The sequence below is a fragment of the Jaculus jaculus genome, chromosome 2 (assembly GCF_020740685.1).
Source record: "Jaculus jaculus isolate mJacJac1 chromosome 2, mJacJac1.mat.Y.cur, whole genome shotgun sequence".
NCBI classification, from domain to species: domain Eukaryota; kingdom Metazoa; phylum Chordata; class Mammalia; order Rodentia; family Dipodidae; genus Jaculus; species Jaculus jaculus.
The window spans coordinates 76,278,332-76,302,726 of NC_059103.1; the positions used below are offsets into that span (position 1 = coordinate 76,278,332).

A 24,395-nucleotide genomic window follows, 5' to 3' on the forward strand; every position below is an offset into this window, starting at 1 on the left:
CTGAGCAGGCTGTTCCTCTCCTGTGTACCTTTATGGGATTCAGCTTCTGCCTAAATGAGGGAAATTTGTTTTTCTACACAGGACAATCTCATGAGAGCTGGAAAAAAAAAAAAAGTGCTCTTGTCAGAACAGTCCACAGCTCTTCTAAACTGGGGATGAACTACATTTTACCCTTTAAAGGTCAGGAGATGTTATTATGCAGCAAATTTAGCCATGATTTATTTTTTTAAGGCAACATCACATATAACCCTCACAAGGTCGGGTTACATTTTTTTTTAATCCCCAAAGGATGGTAAAATGAGAATTCATTTTCAATAACAATACTAATAATAGCCTACTTTTATGCCTACTGTTTCTTATTTCTCTCCACAGCTATGTAATTCCCCATATCAGTTGGTAGGATAGCATCCCGCGGTTGCTCAGCACTGCCACCTCTCCCCGAGCTTTACCTTTGTCAACCAGGAGCAGCCAGACAGCTGAGCTCCAGGTAATCAGAGTCCGAAATGCAGCACCCACTGCTGGATTTGCCATCATTCTGCCAAGATAAATTTTCCCTCTTGGCATCTCTTTCTCTTAATGACACCGATGTTCCTGCCATCAAATTTTCTATCATTTGACACCCATGGAGCCCTTGTCCCCTCTAGTCAGAGTCAGCAGTTCCTGTCACACCTCTGCTGGAAATATTTACATTTCTTTCCACGAGCTGAGGCTCAAGAATACCTGTTATAGTTATGTAGCCCTTTAAAATATACAAAGCTTTCACAGATACTATTTATTATAATTTCCTTACTAACTTCATAGACACCAAAAGCAAAATCCTCAGACACTTCTAAGATTTGCAGCACAATTTAAAAGCCAAGTTATGAGCTTCATCCCAGCTCTTCCAAGCGACTCTTGCTCATGCTTGAGGTAGTTGCCTCAGAAGTGCTTTCTACTTTGCTCCAATGCAACTTATATAATCATTCATAGTCATAGACTAATAATTATTGTCAAATGATAGTTTTAAAACAGATCTGACTACCATGATTTTGGATCAAAATGCTTCAGTGGCTCCTAATAGAAAAAAAATAAATAGCTTCAAGTTAAGTACCTGGTACTCTCTAGTTTGTTTCCAACACAACTTTGGAACTTTACTTACTATAAGTTCTCTATATTCACTCAAAATAAACAACTTCCAGTTTTTTAAATTTTATATTTATATCTTTATGAAAGAGAGAGAGTGGGAAGAAGAAAGGGAGAGAGATAATGGATATACCAGGGTGTCTAGCAACTCCAAATGCATGTGCCACCATGTGCAAATGGCTTACATAGGTACTAGGGAATCGAACCTGGGTCCTTAGGCTTCACAGGCAACTGCCCTAACCACTACAACCCAACTGCTAGTTTTTTAAATGTAGTTGAAATTTAACCTGTACTCCTGGGCTTAGATATCTCAAATGTGTTCACCTTTGAACAAGTTGTTTATCTTCCCTTTCACCCTCTTTCCTTAAGCACTGATGTATCAATAGTATAAAACTAGTGAATATGACAGAAAGAATCTGCCCCTCAGGGCTTTGAATCTAATGGAATATATAAAGGAATCACTATGAAATAGTCCCCTTGTGATAAAACTGACTGGAAATAATGACTTCCCTCTCTAAATAGTCTTAGTAAAGTGAGAAAACCTCAACTATAGGAATTTTTCAACAATCTTCTTGAATTATAAAAAAATAGAGACAAATGTCTTTTTCTCACATTACTTGCCTCCAGTGCACCTCAGGTACACTACTTTGATTTCGTTGGGGTCGAACTTAGGTGGCATGGAAGAGGCAGCTGGTGTTGGATGAACCCGCATTCGGGCAACCTTAGCTTCCTCTGAGCCAAAAGACAGGAGGCTCCCACTTTTTATAGGGGCCCTAAGCAGCTCAATATTTAGCCTTCACAGCATGTAGTTCATTACTTCCCATACATAAAAATGTCAATAAGCAATATGGGAATAAATACTTCTCAGGAGTCTGTGAGGTTAAGTGTGTTGACAAGTGACATGCCCCAACCACACACAAACAGTAGAGGACACCCGCATATGCTACTCATACATGTGCAAACCATCTACTTCCTCCGATACTATCATAGGCAACAAAGCAATTAGCTAACAGCAAAGCCCTGTAACATTTGTCTCCATCTATTTATACATGAAACATGATAAGCATTTCTTCATCAGAGCTTACATTTCTAATCTTAGAACAAAGAAGGTACTACATTCTGACTATAATTCTAAGCTGTAATTTGTTTTTAATACTTTAAACAAGGACTATAAAGGTGGCTGAGTAGTTAAAGCACTTGCCTGAGAAGTCTAAGGACCCATGTTGGACTGCCCAAGTCTCATGTAAACCAGATGCACAAAGTGATACAAGTGCAAGGTTTCACATGCACACAAGGTGGCATGCATGTCTTGATTTCTATTGCAGTGGCTGGAGGCCCTGGTTTTCCAATTCTCTCTCTCTCTTACTCCCTGTCTCTCCCTCCCTCTCTCTCTCTCTGTCTCATAAAAAGGAATTTAAACAATTCACATACAGCTATATTTACTCTTTTTAGAGTGGTACAGCTCTATGAATTTTGATGGATAGTTGAAGCATAACCATCACCACAGTCAAGATATAGAATACAGGTAAGTCCTTAATTTAATTTTGTTTTTACTTGGTTGATGGTCTGAAAGCAACACAAATTCAGTAGAAATCACGTTTGAAACTCTGGATTTGGATCTTTTCCCAGGCTAATGTTATGTAATGCTGAGTTGTCTCAAGATGGGGGTCAGCAGTGGGGAGCCACAGCCTCATTTAGTTATGCAGTCATGAGGGTGAATGAATGGTGTGGTTCACTGTGTTGCTAAGCTGAAACCAGTGGTATAATAGGTACACTAACTGCATTTCAACCAGATGAAATCTCAGGTTACAATGGGTCTGTGAGCACATAACCCATGCAAGTTTAGATGCATCCTTAGCTCTCTACTTTTATAGCTCCACTGGCAGCAGAGGAGACTCCCTGTTATTTCACACCCTTCTTACACTTGGCGTTCATATTGACTACTATCTTGTTGCTGGGACAAAACACCTAACCAGAAGCAGCTTAAGGAAGAAAAGGGTTGATTTCAGCATACAATTTCAAGGGAAAGGAAGGCAGAAGCAAGAAACTGACAGCATATTATCACATCTGCAGGAAGGAAGTAATGACAGGAAGCAGGCTGGGCTATATTAATGTGACACTTCAAGGCCTGCCAACAGTAACACACTTTCCCCAGCAACGTTCTACCTCTTAAAGCTTCCACAATCTTCCCAAACAGTGCAACAATTGAGAATTAAGTATTCAAACACATGAGGCTATGTGGGACATTTCATAGTCAAACTACAACACTGTTGTTAGTTTTTTGGGTTTTTTTTTATTTTTTCATTTTGTCTGTACCAGTCTAAGCATTTAGTGTAGGATTAAATTTTAAAAATTCACCTTTTTAGAACCATAATATTTCTATTTCCATATTAAACCCACACAGTACTCCCTCTTCCCCCAATACTTCACTATTTGTATTCTCTCCTACTATACTACATATTCTTTTGTGGGTAAGTAATAAGTCTTAGTCATCATTGTATACTTAATTCTATGCATCCCTACCCTACTTGCAGGGATTTTCAACAACAGGCAAATAACACAGGATACTTCAATGCTTCTCTATGATCAAATTAGACCCAAACATGCACAAAACAAAATTAAGGATGCTGCCAGGCGTGGTGGTGCATGCTTTGAATCCCAGCAATCGGGAGGCAGAGGTAGGAGGATCACCATGAGTTCAAGGCCACCCTGAGACTATGTAGTGAATTCCAGGTCAGCCTGGGCTAGAGTGAGACCCTACCTCGAAAAACCAAAAATAAATAAAATTAATTAAAAAAATAATAAGTTAAAGACTAGTATTACCTAATTTTTCTGAATTTTGGAATATCAAAGGCATTTTAATGAAACTATGTACTTTCTTTTCCATAGATTTTTCTATTTTAAATAGCTTTCATAGGTGTCCATTTATATAACAGATTTTTGTTTTCTTTTTTAGCAAAGGGTGAATAGAATAAAATAATTGGGCTCTTGAAATATTTGACTGATGAATTTACTGTGCTTATTAAAATATACCTTTTTAAACTTATCTATTCTATACATTAAGTTATTTGCATTCCAATGTGCTTCTTAGGTGAGAGAGAAAACAAAATTTTAGAATTACAGAGGCATTTGCCATATAAACATCTTTTATTAGGTGCCTTGGGCAAAAAAATGTTGAGAATCATGGATGAAAACTCCAAAAATCTTGAAAATGCAAGGATTCTGGAAGACCCACAGGCCAGCCTTCCTTCAGCTTCATGAATCCTGACTATGCATCTGGTTGAATACTTCTATCCGTAGTAAGCACTGTCTCTTTATATAGCAGTAGTACATTCATCCTGAAAAGCAAACATCTCAAAACCAAACAAAAAATAAAGTAAATCCTTGTAAGATGCTTCTAAATAAGAATTTTGGTATGAGCCTTATATATAACTTATTGAAATCTAAAACTGATCTTTGGAGTCCATTGTGGCAGAAAATATGTTCCTTTCTACATCTCTCAACAAGTTGCTGAGTTAACCTCATACATAGTGCAGGGTGATACATAGTCTAAAGAGATCATTAATCTTGGAGCACCACTGTAGCTGCTCCTTCTGAAACAAGTCTTTGAATGGAAGTAAACCAACATTGTGTAGTTGTACATAGAGAAAGGTGGTACGAGTCTGTACAAGTCTATAGAAGAAAGCTTAAACCCAAGTAGAATGGATCATGAATCTGAAGGTTGGGGTAGTGCAAAGGTTGCCCATTCACTGACCTCCCAGTTCACTGTGTCAATGTACGGCTGTGGTCAGGCTGCTGGACATTTTGGTCCTGACAGATTTCTTTTGCAGGCCAGGTGTATGAACAGGTAAGAAGTGAAGAGTACCAGACACGACATTTCTCTGGGTCCCTGAGGTTGGCATGAGTTAAACAGAGTCTGGTTTGTCTGTATGTGTTCCAGTTTGCCCTGGTTTGGCTCCAATTCAAATCCAGCTCTGTCTGCAGGCTCTTCTAACCTATGATGCCACTGGGCTCAACACTACAGGCAAAGCAAACAGAGAGCCCCCACCTTGGGTAAGCTGTAAAATGTACAATAAATTCATTATAGCGTGTCATCATAGTTGTTCTGTTTCTCTAATTGCTAATGGCTTCCATTAGGTCTTTCTTTTTATTCAGATTATGTAGTTGTTTACAACTACATTAAAATTACTAATTTATTGAATTTAAGTACATAATTTCATTTCACCTTGTTTTTAAGAAAAGGCTTGGAAAATGCTCTTTTTGCCCAATTTTTACATGGGCTGTGGAAGTGGGAATATGGTCCATGCTTAGAGAACAGAGGAAAATTACCAATGTAATTTGAAATTTGGCACAATAACTAAACTTAGAAACTAACTGTGGCAAGATGTAGTGATGCAGGCCTATAAATCCAGCGCTTATGAGCCTGAGGCAGGTGGAACATATTAAGTTCAGGACCAGACTAGCTGCATGATGTGTTCAAGACCGTCCTGGGTTACACAGTGAGACCCTGCCTCAAAAAAGCCACTAACAACTGGCTAACCATATAACCAACCAAACAAAACCTACCTGAACTCTTCTTTAAAATATGCCTTAGTGTTATGATCCTTATGAAAGTCATGTCTATCTGTGATAAAATACAATATGAGAAATTTGAAAACAATTCTAGGTTATCAACTTTTATTACCATGTATATGAACCTAAGGTATATAAATACTGCCATGAGAGTTTCAATAGCTTTGTTTATAGTCTTATTATTTTGCTTCATTTGTTAAGATTTTTATGGTCTTTAAAGGCAGGGATTTTCTTTTCATCTTATACTCTCCTATACTGGGACACAGATAAGTCCTTATTGAAAATCACTTGAACTAAGAAACAAAAAAATTTGACTTCCTGTTTTTCACAAATGTGAAAAAAACAAGTGTGTGAGCAAACAGCCACAATCAACTGCATCCTTTCATGATTTTCTCACTATTATATAGAAACTGCAGCAGGAAACCACAAATATGTCCTTGTCATCAATGCAAATCTCACAAATTACACTCAAGCTAAAAACAGCTATATTGACATAACATAGACAACATTGAAAATTTAATGCTTACTGCACTTAAGTGCTTTAAAACTGTTATCAATTCTTATGGAAAAAGTCATAATAGCAGTTACATTATAACTAATTTTAGGGAAATGAATTGTGTGAAAAAAGCAGTTCCTTACTATTGAGACCTGAGTGCTCTCTCAATGTAACTGATTTTTAAAAATCTAATCCAAAGAGCTACATACTATTGGAGTTTGTTTGCAGTGGCTAGAGGCCCTGGTGCACCCATTCTCATTCTCTCTCTCTCTCTCTCTGCTAATCTCTCTCTACTTATGAATAAATTAATTTAAAATATCCCAATAACTAACAAGTGTTAAAAATTAACTCACACTTATCAAAAGTTTTGAAGTGACCAACAAAGTATTGTTCTGTACCTGCAAATCAGTGCTAATTCCCTCCTTTTGTATTCAAAATGGCCTCTGAATTAGATGATTCTAGCTATGAAAAATGGAAACCCCTTTGTCCATTTTCAATTTGTTAACATGAGCCTTTATACTGTATTTTTCAGTGAAAGAACTTTCTGCTGAAAATCTCAGCATCCAAGAAGGACAAAGAAAAGACTGTCATAGAGGGCCAGGCATTCAAGGGCTTGGGTGCAATGTGACATACCAGGAGAGTATGGGCATCTTCGACATGGAAGATGAAAGTGTCTCCTTAGACATGAGGTCTCCAGAGTGCATTTGCTTAACAAATTCACCCATAAATGAATGAAAGCATGCATGCTTAGTGGTGATGGGAGGGAGTATTGATAAGAAAGGTCTAAGATGGAAAGAAGGATGAAGAGACTCAAATTCATAAAACAGGCTCAAGACTAAAGAAAAACAATGCAAAACTGAATAAAATGGGGATGAGTTATTGGAGATAAAATTACTTTTAGGAATTTTTGGGTACTATCTTACTTGGACATGGAACCTAAGGTGGGCAGTAACATGATGGGTGCCACTTTCACAGAATATGACATGTCTATACAATTTTCATAAGTTTCTCTCTATATATGTCTTATCTAAATTATTTTTATTATTATCCATTTGTGTGTGTGCACGCGTGCTCACGTACATGCATGTGGGAGCACATGGAAGTGCATTCATGTCAGTGCAAGTATGCTCACGCCACAATGTGCCTATGGAGATCAGAGAACAACTTTCGGGTTGGTCCTTGCCTGTCCACCTCATTTGAAGTAGGGTTTCTTGTCCTACATTTTTTGCTGTACTCACCATGAGTTTCCAGAAAATTCTGTCTCTGTTTCCCATCTCACTGTCACTACCAGCATGCTGGGACTATATAAACCCACAATAGCTTCTGGCTTTTTATGTGGGATCTAGTACTCAGGTACTCCAGCTTCAGCATGTAGTGCTTATCCATTGAGTCATCTCCCCAACCCTTCTAAATTATTTTTTATTGAATGTTTCTTTTTATTTTTTTAACTAAATATGTTTTAGCTGGTGCACTACTTAAACATATTAGCCTCCCACTAAGATATAATAACTATGAATCACAAATTTGAGATGCCAGCGAGAGAGAGAGAGAGAGAGAGGAGGAAAGAAGGAAGGGAGGGAAGAAGGGGAGAGGGAGGGAGGGAAAGAATGAGTGTACCATGGCCTCTAACCACTGCAAGTGAACTCCAGACACATGTACTACTTTGCACATCTTGCTAACATGGGACCTGGGGAATCAAACTTGGGTCCTTTGGCCTTGCAGGCAAGTGCCTTAGCCACTAAGCAATCTCTCCAGCCCAGAAAATTTTTTAAATGTACTTTTAGATTTACTCTGAGCATATTTCCATAGTAAAACAAATCATTAAAACAGCAAGTAAATCTGTACTGTCATTGCCAGATATCTCCTGCTATGTCACTAAGTGGAACAAAAAGTTTTAAAATACTTATTTATGAGAGAGAATATGAATGCTGTAGTCAGCTTCTTGTTGCTGAGATAAACATTCAACCAGACATAGTTAATGGGAGGAGGGGGCTTTGTTTTAGGTTTACTAAGTCTGGGGGAGCACCATCAATTGCAGAATAAGCTGGCTCGCTTTTATAGATCCAAGCAGAGTGAAACAGCAGCAGCAGGCAAACACTAATGCAGCCAGCACCAACCACCCAACTCCCACTGCTCTCGGTACACCGCCGAGGGCTGAACTGAAGATCCACCCCAAACACAGCTGGGAGCTTAACTTCAGGATCTGCTCCCAGTGTCATACCCCCTGTAGTAGGGATCTGCCTGCTAGAGGTTCACATTTCAAGCTCAATTTTAATTAAACACCTGAGACTATGGGGCCATATATTTAAACTACCTCAATGAATATGGGCCTACCGGGGACACTTGTGACTGCAACCCATATGCATCACCTTGTGCATCTGGCTTTATGGGGATACTGAGGAATGAAACCCAGGCCAGCAGGCTTTGCAAGCAAGTGATTTTAACCACTTATCCACCTCCCTATCTTCAAAGAGGATTCTGGAATGATGCAGGGTGGTAAAGACATTCCAAAATGGTAATGAAGGACTTAGTAGTAGGACTAATGCCTTCAGAGAATTCCATCAAACTTCTCTTTTCTTTTTTAAAATTTATTTTTATTTATGTGCAAGGAAATGGAGAGCGAGAGAATATAAATGAACGAAAATGTGTGTGTCAGGGCCTCTTGCCGCTCCACGCTCTGGACACATGCACCATCTTATGCATCTGGCTTTATGTGGGGTGGGTACTAGGGAATCAAATCCAGGCCATCAGGCTTTTCAAGCAAGTGCCTTATTTGCTGAACTATATCTCCAGCCACAACCAGCAAGTATTTTAACAAGAAAAAAAAGTAATGTCTTTTAAAATGTGAATTTTTGTCCTCAAAATTGACATAGATAGCAATATTTATGATCTAATCAGGTACCAGTAATATATTAGATCTATAGTTTAGAGCTGTGGTATAGCTCAGTGATAGAGTTCTTGCCTAGCATGGGAGAGACCCTGAGTTTGATAGAGAGCTGCAAAAGAACAATAATTAAAGAACTTTAATGCTTACCTCAAACTGTAGTTTCAAGATAGAATTGACCTCAAGCATAGATTACCTTTTTTTCTATCTACAGCTTTCACCAGGAACACTCAGCCATAAGCTACTATAAGAATTGTTTAATGTTTCTGAGTAAATGAATGTCTATGATAAAAGCATCAATCATGGAAAAATGGTTCTATACATAGTATCTAAGTACAAAGTCCATGGAGAGAGTTAGACAAAGACTCATGCTTGGTTTTTTTTTTTTTTCCTTGCTGTGCATGTGAGTGTGTGCACGTGTTTATGCACATGTGTGCTCGATTGTGACCCCTCCCTAAGGTTGTAAAGGGTAAACTGCTTGGAGAGGAGACTCTCTCACCTACCCTGCCTCAGCCTACAAGTCATATAGTGTGCTGGAGACTCTCTAACCAGATGAGCTGCCTGCAAATTGTCATCTATACTGAGGTGGGATTTTCAATGATGTCACTGTCTCTCAGTAGGCAACCCCTCACCTTGCTCTGTAAAGCCAACCCTAATAAACTCATTGGTTCATCAAAACTGTTTCTGTCTGAACCCTTTCTGGGTGTGTACATACCTCTCCTGAAAAAGAAAAAAAGAAACTTTCCAAGATACCTTTGATGTATCCTTTACACATTTTTAAAAGAATGTAACAGAACCCCTTTATATCGTAGAGCGAACAGGACAAAGTGACTGTGTGGTTTCTTTTAGTTGCCTACTCCATCTCCTTCTTCACTTCATTTTACACCTTAGTCCCTGCCCTGTGGTGGTTTGATTCAGGTGTCCCCATAACTTAGATATTCTAAATGCTAGGTTCCCGGCAGATGGAGTTTTGGGAATTAACTCCTCCTGGACGCAGAGTATTGTTGGGGCCAGGCTTATGGATGTTATAGCCAGTTTTCCCTTGCCAATGCTTGGCACACCCTCCTATTGTTATTGTCCATCTAATGTGAGCCAGGAAGCGATGTCCACCCTCTGCTCAGGCATTGTTTTCCCCTGCCATCATGGAGCTTCCCCTCAAATCTGTAGGTCAAAATAAACCCTTTTCCCACATGCTGCTCTTGGTCGGGTGATTTCTTCCAGTAATGCAAAACCTGTCTGCAACAGTCCCCATGGGTTTGGGTGGTCTTTCATTACCACTGGGGTGCTCTGCCCTGACCTTTTTTCTCCTAAGCTCCTGCCTTTTGGAAGACAAGGCAAAAAGGACCTCTTCCCAGTTGCGGTAAAACCACAAGGATGGAATCACTTGTAGAACCTTCCAGTATCATGCATCATCATTTGAACTTCCAGGGTTGTGGCTCTGGAGAGGAGGCCACAGAAGAGCAATGAACAGCACTTGAGTATGAGGAAAAAAGATACAAGAGGGTCTGGGATATTTCATGGAGCTGTTATGGAAACAGTTGGGCATTTTCAGCCTCTTAGAATGACCATATGCCCTAGTAATAAGGACCCAAGAGTGGAGGTAGTCCCCAACAGACAGAGTAATTACCTAAATCACTGGCTACAAAACAATCTGAAAATACAGTGGGCAATTATGGACCAAAACACTTATTAAGAGAATAATGAGTTTTCTCTCAGGTCAGTTATAGTAATCCTGGTAACAAAATTATTTCTGCAATAATGTCACTTTTGCTATCTCATTTGTTGATATTTTCTTGAATTGGGAAAAAGTTGAGGGGGATGAAGTTTCACTAAGGTTGTAAATACTTATGGGGAAGAAATTTTCTGTTTGTGGATTAGCTGCCAATATAAACTTACTTTTAAGAAAATAATCTTATATCTGCTTCATCTCTGTCACTTTGTTTAATCTGTTTTGTAGTTGTTTTCAACAGCACACATTTGAACATACAAGGGTCGGTGTTTTTACTTCCTGTAGTATTAAGACTAGTCTGGGAATGACTAGTCTTCCTGTTGGTCTGGTGGGAAAGAAAAGAGCCCAGATGTAGCAAGCAAGTGGTGGGGTTGTGAGAGAAACAGTAGCATGAATTACTTGTGCCTGTGGGGAGGAAGCGTGTAGGGAGCGCTTGGCGGGGACAGAGCAGGAAGGCTTGTTATAGGCTACAGGAGTAATTGACCTGAGAAACAGCCCATTCTAACTTTGTAGAGTCATAATTACTAATGACTCTTCCAGTACTCTAGGAGATGTTTAGACTATTTCATTCAATTTTGAATCCCTAGCACCTAACACCAGGTTTAACATACATGCCAAGCACTCTAATAGAGATGGACTAATGATCCAACAAATCCACTGTAGTTAAATTAAGTCCTTCTACTAGCCACATGTCACATTTTATACCTCATATCCTGAGCAGATTATTTACAGCTTAAAGGAATGTTTTTCTTCAATTTGTAAGGCAGAAGGAATAAACACCCTCAATTCAGTCGGGCTCACGTTATTAACTTCTCCAAAACTTCTTAGCATTCTCCACTTATAGACCACAACCCATAAGGTATGATAGTCTTTTTCATTACAGTTTCAAACAGCAAAAGAAATAAATCACCAGGGGAACTGGAGATTAGTTTCTTCATAAAAGTATACATGTTTCAGTGTTACTAAATTGTATTATTTAAAATCTCTATAAAAAATGATTTTATCCCTAAAGAATTTTAACACCCATGGATATCAAATATTGCCAGTACATCTCAGGGGACATGACACCTTAAAGTTAGACCCTTCGTATCTTATAAGGAAATGTCACTCTCCAGAGAAAGCCTGGAGTTGATGTAGCACCATGTCCTCTGTTCGCTCCAGTTGATACTATTCTCAGCACTGTCTTCTTGGTGAGAAGCTGCTGAGCACCAGAACTTTAGGATTAATAATTAGCTGAGACAGTGTTTTTAGAAGTGAGGTGGGAGGCATGATGTGGGGGTGGCATGCAGCGAAGTGTGCAGAGGAAGGAAAGTTGAGAAAGAATGAGACACTTCAGAGAGCTGTCAAGACAGCTTTTTCTACTGAAGATTGACCTGAGTTTTTCATTTTGTCTCAAAGGAGTATTTGTCCTTGTTTGTAACACAGTCACCTCAGTTTTATCCATTGTCACTGTTCTGCAATCAAGCGGCCAGACTGTGTTAGTAGGGCCTGGCTTTTCAGAAGGGCTGTACACACAACCAATCATGATCATTAGATGAACATTTCTCAAGTGCTGAGAAACATTCACAGATGGGGACACAAATTCATACTACTCCTAGTGATTTACTTCAAGTACCACTGCTTGAAAAACTGAGATTGCTCTGAGCTTCTAGCACGCTATGCAGATTTGGTATAGATTAATAAATTGTATGTAAAGTTATGATGCATTTAAAATTAGGTAAGCAATTCATCATCAATTTTGGCCACGGATTTTTCAGCTTAAGAAAAAAATAAATTGCTGTTAATTACAATTTCTGAGCTGGAACTTATACTCCCAAACTCAAGGCCCAGATAGTGAAGGTCTCTTAGATGCTTGCTGCAAAAACCTTTTGTTCTGAGAGTCTTTGACTGTAGATAAGAAATCACCCCTATGTAATGATTTTAATCTTAGAACAGTTTAAAGCAAACAAGAAAACAAACCAATGATAAAAATTCCACTCTTGTGACTAACAAACCAGGTCAACTCAATTTGCTTTCATCAAACTTTAAAATTTATATATATATATATATATATATATATATATATATATATATATATATATTTTTTTTTTTTTTTTTTTTTTTTTTTTTCCTGAGGTAGGATCTTGCTCTAGTCCAGGCTTACCTGTAATTCACTATGTAATCTCAGGTAGGCTGGCCTTGAACTCACAGTGATCCTTGTACCTCTACCTCCTAACTGCTGGGATTAAAGGCATGCACCACCATGTCTAGCAAATCTACATATTTTAATGATTGAAACTTTTTTGGCTCAGTAAAGATTTTAGGAGTTAGCTATATTCAGCACAATTCTCTTTCTGATTTATAGGGACACAACAATTTCAAGAATTTAGTCAACAGAATTGTAGAACTCTATGGTACTTAAGAGTATGCCTAGTGCAGGTGTTACAAACTCAGTACTTAAAGGGTAATAAGTAAGTAACACTTACTAAGCAGGGAAAGATAGGGACCACAGTGAAGCTACAGTATGTAGTAATACACTGCTGTCTAGCTCTAGCCAAAAATGTAGGCCAGGGCTTCATTTTTTATAACAGACTTTTAAATTTTTAAATATTTGCTTAATAAAAACAAAAACTTGCAGGCCAAAGTGTTGTCACTGGCCCAATGACTGCTGGTTTTCAGTCTCTTGGCTGCATCTGCATATTCAAATCCAAGGCCTAGTCAATGAAGGTATCTCAGCTGCTTGTGGCAAAGCTCTCTTCTGTTCTAAGAATCTTTGTACATAGGCAAGATATCATCCGTATGTGAATGGGGATTGCAGAGACACTTTGTACGTTTGATCAGAGCTCAGACTTCAACCCCCAACATGGGCAGATTTCTGATTTTCAGAACATGTTCAACATGAAAACAGGTACATCTTCCACACACATTTTTCAAGGAGAAATAATCTATATAAGAAGTTAAAAGAAAGGCATGATAAAGCCTGAGGAGATATTTTAGTGGGTAAAGTGCTTGTTCTATAAGCATGAAGACATGACATAAAAGCTGGACATATCATATGCCTATAATCCCAGTACTGTAGAGTTGGAGACAGGAAGATCTTGGGGCTTGCTGGCCACTCCTCTAGCTTCTAGGTTCAGTGAGAGGTTCAAAAACTAAGGTGGAAAGCAGCTGAAGAAGATACTTGGAGCCACCCTCTGCTTTCCAAATGTACACAAACACACATACAAACATGTAAACACATATGCACATGTACCATGTATATATGTAAAAAAAAGTCATGCTTTAAAAAAATATACTTGGTTATCTAGCTGAGGTAAAAGGAAAGGCCTTATTGCTGAAGACACCACATGTTGCTAACACAGAACACCAAGAGATCCAGCTGGTATGTGGAAGAAAGCCAGTTCCCAGATAGCCTGTCCATATAGTGCTGGAAAGTGGTACATGAGCTGCTGGGGGAAAATGGCCTACAATGTTGTGTACTAGCAGGGAACACTGCTAGACAAAAGCAACCAGCCTGACAAGATGTACACACCTGTGCAACAGTGGCATATAGCCTAGGTAAGTAGCCAGTGACTCTCTGATTGGCTAAGAGATCTGCTCAGTGGAAAGGAACCCATAGCTACAAGTAGGAACCACTTCAGAATCCTATGGAGACTAAGATCATGGACTCCAATGAGAAACTCCCAGTAGTCTTTGGCCAAAAGAGAGGCTACACCCACCAAAATTTTCTCTTAATTAACAATGTTTATCCCATGTACTATGCTGACTTCATTCTCCATTACAGAATCTGCTTTTCTTTTTCAGAAGACAGTGATAACCAAGAGGATAAACTACCTCTCACACATCAGCCAGGGCCCAGGTGAAACCACAGAGGAGGTGGTGAGATAAGCAAGAATGTTGCTTCATTGGCGAGCCTGACAATGAGTGCCTGGGTGATGGATACAGCCACTGAGGATACTCAAACGTACCAAAGCAGAAATCCAGAAACAGCTGAGAGCAAAACACTAACGTAGACTTAAAACATACTCACAATGGCTCAGGGAATTTTGAAAAAGAGATGGTGGAAATGTAAGAGCCACAGAGTGGAAAAGAATGTCCAAAGGCATTGCTCCCCTCCCCCAAAATGACTGACTATTGCTCTCACATCTCATAACCCACAACCCCACGGTGGATACCAGCAGCCCCACTGAGGAAGGCCCTCAGCAAAATGGGGGCAGGGAGGATAGAAATGATGGTAATAATACATGATGTGTTATTACAAAGTTTCTACTTAATAAAAATAACAATAATACCCTAAGCATATATAAAAAAAAACCCATGCTATGTATTAAGAACACAGGGTTTACTCAAATGATGGAGTTTTAAGTCTTGTTTCCAGTGGATAAAGAAACTAATTTAGGAGCTATAGGGATGGCTTGGAGCTTAAGGTGCTTGCCTGCAAAGCCAATGGACCCAGGTTTGGTAAGCCAGATGCACAAGGTGGCACATGCATCTGGAATTCACTTGCAGTGGTTGGAGGCCCTGGCACACCCATTATCTCTGTCTCTCTCATAAATAAATAAATATTTTTTTAAAAGAAACTGATTTAGAAGGAACTGACATTTCAAAATGACAGCATGGCAAAAGCAAACACCAGACTTGAACAACGAACCATATATCTTAAGCATTTTTAAACAGTTATAGAAAGACTAACATGGAAAACACATTTACATCATAGACTAAAATGCAAGAAAAATAACTAAAAACTATCCCATGTATTTTATTTACTGATCCTCTCCTACAAAGCCATGATTCAGAATAAGTAAGGAAGCAATTCAAAATTCTGGACCAATGTAGTATATTGTACTTACTAAGGCGAACAGAAGTTCACACCTATTACTTTTTCGAAAAAAGATTGTCAACAAGAATCAAAACAAACAAAAATCTTTTGATTAGTCAGAAAATGTAATTAATGTAAACACTTTACACCCTCTAATATTACATTTAACAAAAGTTGTACTGACACAATAATCTATTTTTTTTAATTTTTAGACTATTTAGAAATAAATATCCTTGAAAAATAATCAAGAACCCATCAACATTAAGCACTTGGTTATCCTCTATGAATGAGATCTCTTACTTTCATACTTTTTTGTAGTTCTTGCTTAAAAATTCTCTGGGGCTAGAGAGACTGCTCAGTGGTTACGGTTCTTGCTGCAAAGCTTAACAACCTGGGTTCAATTTCCCAGTATCCAAGGAAAGGCAGATGTACAAAGTGGTGCATGCATCTGGAGTTCCTCTGCAGCAGCTGGAGGCCCTGGTGTGCCCATTCTTTCTGTGTGTCTCTCTTCTATCTCTTTCTGCTTACAAATAATAAAAATATCCTCTGCAACTTTTTCCTTCAGAAAATTGCTATATGCAAATATAATTTATTTTAAGGAGTCTTGAAAACCTCTGTCCAGCTGCCCATTTCTTTATCACCAGCAGTAGTGCAGTAGTCCCCTGAGATGTCCAGAGTTGGTAGGATTTTATTCTTGGCAGGTTTTTATTTTATTGTCCTCCAGGGTTTTCTTCTTCCTCTTCTCTCTTTTTGGAAGGGTTTTCATAGTTCTGCAAATGTTACAGGCTATAAATTCTGACTAAACCAGCCTTCCTAGCAGTAGCTTAGGTATGCACTGTGTTTAAGCTCCAAGAATTAAAAGTTTTAAATGGAACTTGGTGTGTGAATCTAATAATGATAATAACAGCAATAACAATAATAACAATGGTCTTGCTTCACATCACCCAGCTGGTCCTCACATTTTTTTCTGCCACTCTGAACCTTTGGGAGAGAGATGGAGATCATTCTATTATCATTTGGAAGAGGGTTACTCCACTGAGTAGCTATTTTGCATGAAAAAGTACATAAGTAACTGGAGTCTTCTCTTCCTCCATGGATCTGACTATAACAGTGTCTTGTAGCTCTGTCTTCCCTTCCTCGTGGGAGAATAAGAGAATCAGCATGAGAAGTGCTTGATTTTGGCCTTGCTGTAAATATGACTCAGGATAAGTTCTTAATTTTCAAGATCTCATCTATAACCATTTGATTTCCTTGTACATAAAGGCATGAACTACATAATGCTATTAATTCTGGCTATCAGAATCCTTTGAAGACCTTGAAAAAGTAAAGATTTCTAATCTCTACCTCCAAATTTACGACTGGGATTCAAGAGGTGATGGGTCAGTTATTACTGCCTGATAATAATAATTTGGGCCTCAAATTATGTTGCTGACTTCAAAATAAAGCAAACAATGTGAAAACTGACATACTCACAGGCATTTAAGATATAGTAATTAAACAATATATGTATACATATGTATAATTTATTGAATGTCTTAGGAATATATGTATATATAATATGCATCAATAAATATCTTTTCAACTCTTAAGGTTTTAATTTCTAAAAATGCATACAAACATATTTGAGCATGTAACTGAGATGACAGATAAGTCATACAACACTGAAAGAGCCCAGGTAGTTATAGCCACCTGATATTCGATAAAAATGCCAAAAATACTCATTGGAGAAAAGACAGCTTCTTCAGCAAATGGTGTTTTGAAAACTGGATATATATCTGCAGAAGGACGAAAATAGATTCTTGTCTCTCGCCATGCACAAGACTTTAAGTCCAAATGGATTAAAGACCTTAACATCAGACCTGAAACTCTGAAACTGCTAGAGGAAAAAGTAGGGGAATCCCTTCAACATATTGGTCTTGGCAAAGACTTTCTCAATACAACCCCAGTTGCTCAGGCAATAAAACCACAGATTAATCACTGGGACCTCATGAAATTACAAAGATTTTGCACTGCAAAGGACACAGTAAAAAAGCAAAGAGGCAACCTACAGAATGGGAAAAAGTCTTCGCCAGCTATATATCTGATAGAGGATTAATATCTAGGATATACAAAGAACTCAAAAAGTTAAATAATAAGGAATCAAACAAGCCAATCAAAAAATGGGCTATGGAGCTAAATAGAGAGTTCTCAAAGGAAGAAATATGAATGGCATATAAGCATCTTAAAAAATGTTCTACGTCACTAGTCATCAGGGAAATGCAGATTAAAACTACATTGAGATTCCATCTCACTCCTGTCAGATTGGCCACCATCATGAAAACAAATGATCATAAATGTTGGCGGGGATGTGGAAAAAAAGGAACCCTTCTATACTGCTGGTGGGAATGCAATCTGGTCCAGCCATTGTGGAAAACAGTGTGGAGGTTCCTAAAGCAGCTAGAGATTGATCTACCATATGACCCAGCTATAGCACTCCTCGGCATATATCCAAAGGACTCATCTCATTTCCTTAGAAGTACATGCTCAACCATGTTTATTGCTGCTCAATTTATATCTGGCAAATGGAACCAGCCTAGATGTCCTTCAACTGATGAGTGGATAATGAAAATATGACACATTTATGCAATGGAGTTCTACTCAGCAGTAAAGAAAAATGAAGTTATGAAATTTGCAGAAAAATGGATGGATCTGGAAAGGATTATACTAAGTGAGGTAACCCAGGCCCAGAAAGCCAAGCGCCACATGTTCTCTCTCATATGTGGATCCTAGTTACAGATGACTGGGCTTCTGCGTGAGAATGAAAATACTTAGTAGCAGAGGCCAGTAAGGTAAAAAGGAGACATAAAGGGTAGAGAAAGGAAGGGAGGAGGATACTTAATAGGTTGATATTTTATATATGTAATTACAATGATTGTAATGGAGAGGTAATATGATGGAGAATGGAATTTCAAAGGGGAAAGTGTGGGGGGTAAGGAGGGAGGGAATTACCATGGGATATATTTTATAATCATGGAAAATGTTAATAAAAAGTTTTAAAAATTAAAAATAAAAAGAAAAATGCATACAAACGTATTTGAGCATGTAACTCAGATGACAGATAAGTCATACAACACTGAACGAGGAAAATATGGCAGACATGCTGTGTCCTGCTGGGAATCATGGTTGCCAAATGTTGTGTTTCATTTCCAGGGCATGGTTGGTGCCTCACCTGGGATTATTTTCAGAGAGGTTCTCTTGTTAAAGTAAACAGGTTTTGTTGAATTTATGACAGTCACCTGATCAACCTGACCCATTTGTGCCACTGATTGTCATCAGGTTTTGAAAAGTGGGATAGTTGCACTACATTTTGATGTTGCTTATCAATAGTTAATATTTAATCATCATATTCAACAGAATCAGGGCTCAACTAGGAAATAATTTCAAAGAAAAAAATGGCAGGAAATGACATATTTATGATGCTATGACAATTATGGCTAACTTTTCTTAAAGTACCAATATGAAAATAAATCAGATAAAAATAATTAACAACTTAAAATAAGGCTACATATGCAGAAATACAGAATAAAGCAGGATTTTAGGGGAATGAGGAGGAAAAGGGAAGATATAACTCACCGGATATAAATAAGAGATGTGTGAATGAGCAAGTCTAAACATCTAGTGCACAGCATGAGGACCATGTTAGTATCCAGAGATTTGCTGAACAAGCAACACTGCTGGTGCAGAAGGAGGGCAGCATGGGGACAGAGCCCGAGGGGTGAGACGGATGTGTTGGCTTTTTTTTTTTTTTTTGTAAACATATGTATCAGGTTATAAGCCTATTGTGATTTGAATGTGAAAAGTAAAATATTGCCCATAAACTCATGTATTTGAGAACTTGTTTCCCAGCAGATGGTGCTGATTGGGAAGGTCTTGGAACCTTTAGGAGGTGGAGGCTCAGTGAAGGAAGTGCTTCAGTGCATGTGAGTCTTGAGATTTTACAGCATGGCCCACTTTCTATTTCCTCTCTGCTTTCTGACTGTAATATGCATTGTGCCAAGCCACATGCCCACTTCTGCTGCCATGTCTTCCTCTCTATAATGGATTGCACACCTTGAACCTATAAGCTGAAATTGATCGATGTCTTGTCAGGTACTTGGGCATAGCAAGTGAAGTAACTAATACAATGCCTAAAATATACAGAGTCTAAGTGGAAATTTTGCTAAAAAAGTTTCCCTAACTAACATATTTTTTTTCTTTTATAAATGATTCTTAAAATATGCCCATTACCTAATTCATTCTTTGCTTCATTTTATCTCACATCCACCCAAATCCAGTTATCATTCATAAACTAGCTCAAGCTCCAACTTCTTCCTGAAGTTTTCCAGATAAGTTTGGTCCTTAAATGTCTTACTCTATGACTTCATTGCCATGCATTTGTAAATCACAGGCTTATCTTTCCCTGTGAGGTAATTATACCACTCAGAATACTGCATAAATGCTTGTGTATGAGAATGCTTAATTCAACTGCTGGCATCATGTGAACTTGCAGCCCCCCTTATTTGTATCACGAGTACCATTGGGACATTTTCAATGTGATTCCTATAGTAGAAGGTGCATTTGACATCATAGTGCATTTTATACCTACATATAAATGCATAATTTAAAAGTTCCAGGAACAGCATTTATCCTATGTTAAACCTACTCCATTGTTAGTTGGGACCTGGGGTTCGAAAACTCCAGTTCTGGATGGGTACTAATTGATCTCTGTGGGACTGATGTATTTCTCTCACTTAAAAAATTATCTCAAAATTGTGTGGGTCCTTTAGGCTCTTCTTTGGTCCATATTTCAGAGTTGTTTGTTCAGGTTTTCATATGATCATGCATTTGTCTTTTGAAGTCATCTGGGACATTTAAATGCATGGTATATTCACTATTATTCTATTATTTTTATCCCTAAGCATTTTCATAAGCTAGGTTTGGTGGTACATTCCTATAATATCAGCACTTGAATGGTTGAGGCAGGAAGATCACAAGTTTGAGGCCAGCTTGCCGTACAGAGTGAACCCTTCTTTCAAGATAAAAATTCTTAGATGATTTATATTACAAGATGATTTGGGGGATAGGCCAGTGGGTAAAGTGCTTGCTATGAAAACATAAGGACCTTGAGTTAAGATCCCCAGCACCTGAACAAATGTCAGGTGTAGTGTTATGTACTTGTAATTCCAGTGACGAGGAGGCACAAGTCAGTAACCTCCAGATTCACTAAGAGACTGACTCTGTATCAAAATAAGCTGGACAGCAATTCAGGAAGACAAGTGACATTGACCTCGGCCTTCAAATGCACACAGACACATGTGCACCCACATGCATACATAAACTTGATACAAAATAAATAAATAAGTAAAGAAAAATGAAAAAGAAAATGACTCCTTGCATTTCTATAACTTATTTCTATAAAACTCAAGTTTCCCCACTATCATTCTTTCTTTCCCTTTTACAACATGAAGAGTACTGGTCATAGACCTCTAGTAAGTGAAGTAATTGAGGGTGAGAATTATGACTTACATCAAGATTTCACTCCTCTGAGAAGACAATTTAAAATTAAACTAAAGAGAGTTTGTACATATCTGATGAATATGAATTTTGGACAGCATAATCAACAGCCTTCCTATAATCATAGTCACCTTACTTCACCAAAACAAGTGGTTTCCTGACAGATGAGGCAGCATCCTCTGGACTTTAGATTGTGGCTGTATTCTGCTTCCCTTTCTATCCTCATCTTCTTACCTTGGGAATCCACCGGATTATTCTCCTGGATTTCTGCATATTTAAGAACCTTTCCTCTCCTCTTCACCAGGTCAGTTCTCTCATCGTTCAGGTCCCTGGGAAATTTGCCTGGCTCTTTTCACCACCTTCAACCTGGGTTCAAAAGGGACCTTCCCACAGAACTCTGGCTGTTACTGTTGATCTCTTTGTTAAGTGTTGTAGGCTCAGACTGTGTCTCTTTCATTCTTTTATCCCACATTTGAGGACCATGTCTCATTCAAAAAAAATACACGTTGGCTGCATGAATGAGCAAGCGACTGGTGGCCTGAGTGGATGAGTGCACAAGGGCACACAAGCCGGGACCCAAGCTGCATGCTCCCTGTCTGAGGCAGGCAGTGTTCTATTATTTTGTGCTTCTACCACTGATATTTTAGTGCTCCCAGTAGGCTGCAGGTTTTGTGACTAGAAATTCAAGTAGTGAAGGATGTATGTAGCTAAATACATCCTTTCAAGTAAATTTAAGGCACAAACAACAAAATATGGTAGAAACATAATAGAAGTGTGTTGGGCAAGTCTTTTAAAAAGGTAATTAAAACACTCAAATTTTGGTACAGCTTACTGGAATTCCCCTCCTCTCCAGATGAGACTGATGTGATTCATGTAGAGTTGCCATCCTCCACCCTAGCGTGAAGGTGGTGTGCTGGGGATTTTTGTCCTTGTCATTCTGAAGCAGTCTAGTTAGTGATTAGGTGAAGGAAGCCTCACCACACCACAACACACTACATGGTTCTCTTTGAGTTTCTCTGCTGTTTCCAAAATACATTTCAATGATACAACATCTAGACTTGTGATGGCAATGACTACTTTTTTATTTAAATACCAACATAGTCCTTCACTCAACACATACAAAAGCAAACTTGAAAAAATTATATATATAATTTGTGATTCTATTTCCAAAGAGCAGTCTCTAATGCATTTGGGAAGAGCAATGAGAAGATTTTCTTCTTTGTGCTGTGACTCATGTATCTTTATTACCACAACTGCTACTCAGGGCAGGCCAATGATGAACACAATGGAAAAGAAAGAATGGCTTATAACTGGAAAATAAGCACATTGGGGAGAAGTACACTCAAAGCATTATCAAAGTGGAATATGCAGCAGCACCGACCAGCACAAACAAAAGCCCACGCAGGAGATGTGTAAATATTTCATGAAGCTCAGCCTTAATCAACTCTCTCTCCAAATCTTTCGTAAACACTTCAGTTTCCTCCAGTCCTGTCATGACCCAGATTTCTTGAGAGAATAAAACAAAACATAGATCTATGGATTTTGAATAAATGTGTTGTGAAAAATATTTAAATGGGGTGTATCGAAGCAAGGACTTAAGTAGAGGAAGAAAACACCTTAATGAAAGGTGGTTGCTACCCTGATGGATCTCCAAAGCTGGCTTTCTTCCCATCCTCCTCCAAGCCTCTGCTTTTGCCCCATCTCCTGTGCTGCTTTTTGGACATTCACATCATCTTAACGTTGAACTGCCTGTTAGCAAACAGTGATGTGATGTCTCCCAAACCAGCCCCAGAGGTCTTGAAACCTGGTCTACATTTGTAGCCTTCCTTCCTTCCACCCCAGACACTTTCTAGTGTCTAAGTAAACCCTTCCCTCCCTTTCATGTCCATTGTTGCGTCTGAAATTTTGCCCACATCCTTCCCATCTGTCAGGAGAGCATGAAGATCTGCTGTGTGCTGGATGGCTATCCTTTTCCGACCTTGTCTAATGCCTGCCTCAAGAACGGTGCTTTACTTCAAGTCTCTATCTTGATTTAATGTGGTTCCAAAGTTCACCTCCAGATACTGAACAGGGCTCTGTGATGATTTCCCTTGATTCAACCTCTGCCCGCCCTTCCTCTTCTCACCCCGCCTACCTCAAGTAGAAATAAATAAATAAATGCAAATGTACATACATACACACACAGAAAAGCCTGTACATTATGTATGAGTAGGGTTTTGACCTTAAAAAAAATAAGCATAAGAAAATAAGAAAAATGGCAAATACACACGCGTGCGCGTGTACACACACGCCCCTTTCGCTTATTCGCTATGTGCAAATCCTACCGGTAACCTCGAAGCTCAAGAGCAGCAAGCTGCTTCTCCCATTTACCTTCCACGGCAGAGCTTAGGAAGCAATGACCTTGCAGAGAAATTCATCACCTGGTGGCCCACGGCCCTCCGGGAGTGCAGGGTGGGCCGGGTCGTGAGCAACAGGCAGAGGACCTGGGGGCAAGAGGGGAACCGAATTCCCCCGGGCGGCGCGTTGCTCTCCGCAGGCTCACGTGCCCGGGACTGGCCGCTGGGCGGAGGTGGCGCGCGGGGCGGCTCCCCGGGCCGCAGGTCGCCTACCTGCAGTCTCCCGACTCTCCCGGGCGCCGCGGGGCGGCTGTCTGCGCGTTGGCGGCTTCCCGTAGCATATCCCCGGCGAGCGAGCCAGACGCCTCCCGGAGGGCTCCCGCGACCCGCGGGCTGCGGCCCCTTCCAGTCCTTCCCGGAGCCGGAGCCAACGCGGCGCGACCAGGAACCGAAATTACTATGCGAAGCGGCGAGGCGGCGCGCTGGAGAGGGGCGGGGACCGGGGAGGCGGCGCTCACGTGCGGGGCTCGGCGTGCGTCTGGCCCGCGCGCGCCCCTCGCGGGCCGGGCTGCAGGCCGGGGCCGCGGCGTCCTCCGCCCGGCTCCCGCTCTCCGCGGCCGCCGCGCAGGGGCACAGCCGCGCTGCGCGCTGGCCCGCAGGTGAAGGGTCTGCAGGAGGCCGACGGGGCAAATGGAAAGTTAAGGAGATTAAGGAGGGGGACTGGCGACCCAGAGCCACTGGGCATGAATTCTGGCCCTTGCTCCCTCGTCCAGATCACCTTGCTCCATGGCCCAGGCTAGACTAGCAGCCGGTGTCTAATGAAGTCCCGTGCAGTGGTGCTCTGAAAGCGAGTAGACCACCCGGCGTACAGTCACCGACGTCTGTGGAGTTGGTTTTGCTGGCTGCTTCTTCTCTCCCTCTTGTGC

The 24,395-nt window shown here is 39.8% G+C and overlaps 1 protein-coding gene across 1 annotated transcript in view; it reads right to left on the minus strand.

The window, feature by feature from the left end:
- The window catches only part of Gprin3 (GPRIN family member 3), a 68,868-nt gene extending 44,982 nt beyond the window's left edge, over positions 1 to 23,886 (minus strand). Inside the window, exon 1 of the mRNA XM_004665393.2 lies at positions 23,743 to 23,886. The gene's annotated coding sequence lies outside the window, so the exon portion shown is untranslated. The remainder of the gene's footprint in view (positions 1 to 23,742) is intronic.
- Between the last annotated feature and the right edge of the window lie 509 nt (positions 23,887 to 24,395).